Consider the following 6688-nt stretch of genomic DNA (forward strand, 5'->3'; position numbering starts at 1 on the left):
TGAATTCCTCGGTAAGAACTGCTTCTTCCAAATTACCTTTGATGACCAAGTGAACTTGGTAAGAACTGTTTCTTCCAAATTATCTTTGATGACCGAGTGAACTTGGTAAGAACTATTTCTTCCAAATTACCTTTGATGACCAAGTGAACTTGCTAAGAACTATTTCTATCACATTTTTTTCAATTACCGAGTGAGCTCAGTAAGAACTAAATTTCTTTGATTACCTTGAAAGCTCAGTAAACATTGTCCTTTGTCTAGCTAACCTTCTAAGCTCAGTAGACACTATCCTTTTCCTTGCTAACCTTTTGAGCTTGGTAGACACTATCCTTTGCCTTACTAACCTTCTGAGCTTGGTAGACACTATCCTTTGCCTTGCTGACCTTCTAAGCTCAGTAGACACTATCCTTTGCTTTGTTGACCTTCTGAGCTTGATAGACACTATACAATGAATGATATGACATTTGTGTGACATCAAAGACAACACACAATTAAACAATTGTATCCAACAATCTCCCTCTTTGGCATTGATGGCAACACAACATGTCATAGTAGAATGAAATTTGAAACCAAGTCTTTTAATGACAGAAAACAAAACTCCTTTCATAATAATCTCTCCCTTTTACACAAACTCTTATTATTTTGCAAATTTCAGAAAGATATGATAGTATATTCTCCCTCTTTGACAACATATGTCAAAGACAACTCAAAACAACTGAATAACATTGTACCTGATGTACTGATTCATATGCGATATCTTTATTGGTTTGCTGCATCAACTAATAGATTTCCAATTCTATTCTTGTTGATGCATCACTAAAACTATATTTTAGTGAGCTTCAGATAGGGGAATGACCCCTAACTTACCTCTTAGATACAAGAATGCATCTTTAGGTAAAGGCTTTGTGAATATGTCAGCAATTTGTTCCTTTGTATGCACATATTCCAATCTTATTTCCTTTTCTTGCACCAATTCTCTAACAAAGTGATATTTTATGGCAATATGCTTGGTTTTTGAATGCATCACTGGATTCTTGGAGATGCTAATTGCACTTGTGTTATCACAAAACATAACAACTAGTTCTTTGATTTCTTGCTTCACACCTTTAAATAATTGTTTAAACCACACAATGTTTGAGCAATTTACTGCTGCTGCAACATATTCAGCTTCTGTTGTGGATTGAGATGTACAATTCTACTTTTTGCTTGTCCAAGAAACCAACCTTTTTCCAAGAAAGAAAGCTCCTCCACTTGTTCTTTTTTTGTCATCAATATTTCCTGCCCAATCTGCATCAGTAAACACCTTTAAATCCAATTTTCCTCCAAGTTTATACAATAATTCATAATCTTCAGTTCCTTTTAAGTATCTCATGATCCTTTTGATTGCCATCACGTGATTTTCTTTTGGTTTTGCTGAGAATCTTGCTACAATCCCTACTGCAAGGGCAATGTCTGGTCTTGTGTGCACTGCATATTGCAACTTTCCAATCATAGATCTATACAATGTTTGATCCACTTCCTTTGATTCATCATCCTTGGTGAGTTTGAATCCAATACACATAGGAGTTCCAATTGGTTTGAAATCTTCCATACCAAACTTTTTCAGTATCTCCTTGATGTATTTAGATTAAGTGATGTAGATGCCATTCTTATTCTGTTGAATTTAAAGACCAACAAAGAATTTGATTTCACCAAACATTGACATTTCAAATTTCTTGTTCATTTATTCTGAAAATTCTTTGCAAAGATCATCATTTCCTGTGAACAAAGTATCATCTACAAATATTTCTACCAAAACAATCTTATTATCTAGTCCTTCCTTTATGTACAAACTGTTGTTGTCATTAGTTCTTTGAAAACTAATCTAAATAATATAGTTATGCAATCTTTCATACCATGCTTTAGGAGCTTGTTTCAAACCATATAATGCTTTATGCAATTTGCAGAGACATGTCCTTGTCTAGATCAGAAAAACCTTCAAGTTGCTCAATGTAAACTTCTTCCTCCAATATGCCATTGAGAAATGCTGACTTGACATCCATCTGGTAAACTTTGTATCCTTTGAATGCAACATATGCAATAAGGTTTTGACACCTTCCAATCTTGCAACAGGAGAAAAATTTTCTCCATAGTCTACATCTTCTTCTTGAGAGTATCCTTTGCATACTAGTCTAGCTTTGTTCCTTGATACCTTACCATCTTCGTTTAGTTTATTTCTGAATACCCACTTTGTTCCAATCACATTCTTGTCTTTGGGTCTAGGTACAAGAGTCCATGTTTTTTTTTCTCTATCTATTCTATTTCTTCATTCATAGCTTCAATCCAACTTTCATTGTCTAGTGCATCTTTGACATTTCTAGGTTCAAAATCAGCAAGTAAACAAGTGCCTTTCAACTTACTTCTTGTCATTGTTCCTTCTGATTTATCACCAATGATCTGATCTAGTGCATGATGCTTTCTGACATACTTGGCTAACACAGGCTCCTTGCCTTTTGAATGACTTGCATTGTTATCCTTCTATGTCTCAACTTCTAGTTCTAATTTTGGTTGCTTGGGTTCAGTAGATGCTAACTCGATAGATTATGTTTGCAACTCAAGTTCTTACAGCTTAGGAGGCATTAGCTCAGTTTGAACTTCCTGTGACTTGATAACTGAAGACTCTGGAGTTGAGGATTCCTGAATAATAGGTATACTTGGCATTGTATTAGGTTCAATGTAAAAAAATCTTCTGTAGTCTTCAAGTTCCCTTTTGCTTTCTTCTTCTATTCTTTCTACAAACTCATCAACTTTCACATGTGCACTTTCTATAACTTTGTGAGTAGATAAGTTCAAACATCTATATGCTTTTCTTTTGCAAGAGTATCCCAAAAATATTCCTTCATCACTTTTTACATCAAATTTACCTTTTCTAGATTCTTTCAAAATGTAACATTTGCTTCCAAATACTTTTAGATAACTTACATTGGGTTTGTAGCCATACCACAACTCGTAGGGTGTTTTGAATGAGTCCTTTTTCAATCGTACTCGGTTCAAGGTATGAACTATAGTGCTGATAGCTTCCTTCCATTATTTGATAGCAATGCCTTTCTCAATCATTAAAGTTCTTGCACAATCCATTATAGATCTATTCCTTCTTTCTACTATTCCATTTTATTCTGGAGTTCTAGGTGCTAAAACCTGTCTTTTGATTCCCCTTTCAATGAAAAGGTTATTGAACTCATGTGAAATGAATTCACCACCTCTGTCAAACCTTAAGCATTTTAGTCTTTTTCCTATTTCCTTTTCTACTCTGGCCAAATACCATTTGAATTTTTCAAATGCTTCTTATTTCTTGCTAAGATACATGATAGTCATCGCTAAGATACATGATAGTCATCATTCTTGAATAATCATCAACAAACATAATGAAGAATTTTTCACCAGTATAACTTTCAATGCCAATAGGTCCACACAAATCAATATGCACAATTTCTAGAACTTCTTCAATCTGATAGTTCTTGCTTTTGAAACTAGTCTTTCCCATTTTACCAATTTGACAATTCTTGCATAGACCAACCTTAGGTTTCTTTATGTTGGGAATACCTCTTACTTTCTTGAATTTACTGATTTTATTAAATTGTCAAAGTTTACATGACACAACCTCCTATGCCATAAACAATTTTCTTCAATTTGAGCAATGAAACATGAACATTCACCAAGTTCAAGATAAAATAAGTTACCTTTTGTTTGAGTGCCTGATCCAATCAGCTTTCCTTTGCCATCTAGCAATCTTGCTTTTCCATGCATAAATTTTACTTTGAATCCATTATTGAGTAATTGTGCCACACTCAACAAATTGTGCTTTAGTCCTTCTACCCAATATGCATTATCACATACAAGTTCCTTGGTTAGTGAGATTCTTCCTTGTCCTCTTATACAACAAGGTTCATTGTTACCAAATCTTACACTGCCACCATCATAGTCTTCAAAATATTCAAACTTAGTTTTATCACCAGTCATGTGATGAGAACAACCATTATCTATGATCCATGTATCATTTCTACTCATATAAGAAATTAGTGCCATTTCCTCATCATTATCAGATTCATCTTTTACAACAATGTAGACAATTTCATCTTCTTCTTCATCGTTATAATCATTAGAATCTTTTTCCATAAAACATGTTTTTTTACCTTTATCTTTGAATGATTTGAAGTATTTCTTGCTATTGTACTTCTAACCTTTCTTCTCATCTTTTTTTTATTTTTATTTGGGCACCTAGCAGCAATATGTCCAATTTATTCACAAGAGAAATAGATTAGAGGAACCCTACCTTTGTATTTCCCTTTGCCTCTTGAATATTTTCTTGCTAGTAGAGCTTCAACCACTTCAAGATCATTTTCTGAACTTTGTTCCAATTCTTCATCACTATCTGATTATGAATCCTTCATCTTTTTTCCTTTTTCTTTGAGTGAAAGCTTGGCTTCAAATGCTGATTCAATGTTCTTGGTAGCTGGAACATAATTGTCATAGTTGTCTAGCTCAAATGTAGTCAATCTTCCAACTATGGCCTCTAAATTTATTGTATGATTTGCCTCACATCTCCTTTCTTGAATTGTAGAGACTCTAATTACATAAATGGGAAGTAGAGTTCTAAGAACTTTGCTTATAATTATCTCCTTACTGATATCTCCCCCAGATGCTTTGATTGCACTAACACATGCTTTAACTCTTTCAACATACTTTGCAATATTTTCATCCTCTCTCATCCTCATTTGATCAAATTGTCCTCTCAAACTTTCTGCTTTGGCTCTTCTCACATTATCATCTCCTCCATACATTTCTTTCAGCTTGTTCAATGTTTCAAAGGTAGTTTTGCAATCCTTGATGTCATCAAATTCTTCATAACTCAAAGTAGATGCTATATCTATCATCATGTTATTGTGAGTCTTCTTTTCAGCAATACCATTGATAGATAATGTACCAGAAGGTTCTTCTTATTTCTCATCAAGGTACTTCAACCCTGTATCACCAATAGAAGCTAGATGAAGCCTCATCAATCCTTACCATGTTGAGAAGTTGTCCCTGTTAAGTCTTGGAATTTCCCTTTTGTAAGACATCTTGATCTTTAGCTTAGATCCTTGAAATCTTTTCCTATAAGCACCAATAGCTATGATACCAATTGTTGGAATTAAAGATAGAGTAACTGAGAGGGGGGTGAATCAGTTACTAACAAAACTTAATGTCAACAGATCCCTTAGATGTCTTAAAGATCTAGTCAACAATTTTGAAAATCATATGCAAAAAATCAAAAATTTCAAACTAAGATTTGGGTTACTTATAGGCCGTTAGGGCTTTAATATTTTGGGCCTTAAAATATCTGAACACTTCTTCCACTATTCTTTGATGTTGGTGATAGAGATTCACGAAAGGAGGTGCTTACACACCCCATTTCAATTTCCTTCCCATTTCTATAGAAAACATCTTCCTAGCAACACAAAATCATTACTTTTTTGAAGGATATGGATAAAGGAAAATTAAATAAGGAAAGGAGTGTTTTCTACATGCCATGAGAGAGATATTTTTTGCATAGGTTGATTTAATTAAAGAAGAGAAGTGATTGGACACATCACTTCGTGCTATTAATAAGGATTGCCTCACAACTAACATGCCAATCCCAAGCCATTTACTAGATCTCATGATATAGAGTTTATTATAGGGATGGACAATAACCTAAAAAGTTTTAGATTTCATAGAGGATAAGTAAAATCAGTCAGCAAAAATTGAAATGATCGATAGATGTTTCAAACATTGCAATCATACCATCAATTTTCTAGTTTAGTCGCCTTCACACCACCTTAAGCCATCACATCATTTTAATTTTTGACTGGAAAACCATGATTGGGAAACAAGATGGTTATTGGAAAATAACCTAGTTTATTGGTGTGAGTCAATTTTCAATTGCAAGAAACTCCATAGGAGAAGCCTATTGGCTAATTATAGGAAGTTTATCTTTGTATTTTCCTTTGCCTCTTGGAAGTCTTCTAGCCATCCATGCTTCAAACTCATCAAGTTCATCATTAGAAACATTATTGTCACTTTTCACATATTTTCCTTTTCATTTCTTGCTAAGAACTAACTAGGATTTAAAAGAAGATTCAATAGTGGTAGGGGTAAATTATCAAAATTTGACATTTCAAAAGTAGTAAGCCTATTGATCACACCTTCTAGAGTTAGGTTTTACTTGGAGTACACCTTAGTTCTTGTATTTCAAAAACCCTAATAACATAAGTAGGAAGTAGATTTCTCAATACCTTATTGATCACATTCTCATCACCAATCATTGCATTTTCTCCTCTTTTAGCATTTACAATCTCTTTGATTCTCCCACACTACTAGACTATATTCTCACCTTCCATCATTCTCATTTCATAAAAATTACATCTCAAGCTCTTTGATTTTTTCTATTAAGACATGTGTGTCTCCTTTATAGATGGTTTACAATGTATCCCACATCTACTTGGCATTTTTGAAGTCTTTTATGTCATCAAACTAGGTGTAGCTTAGGGATGATGCTATGTCCAACATAGCTTGGTTGCATTCTTGCTTCTCTTTCAGCTATTGAGCTATTTGAAGAAGAATTTTTATATCCACATATGCATTATCCAAAAAATGAATTTCTCCATCTCCAATTCCTTCTAGATGCAACCTC

This window comes from Cupressus sempervirens, chromosome 2, assembly GCF_028749045.1.
Source record: "Cupressus sempervirens isolate cs-2001-9-10 chromosome 2, ASM2874904v1, whole genome shotgun sequence".
In the NCBI taxonomy this organism is placed as follows: domain Eukaryota; kingdom Viridiplantae; phylum Streptophyta; class Pinopsida; order Cupressales; family Cupressaceae; genus Cupressus; species Cupressus sempervirens.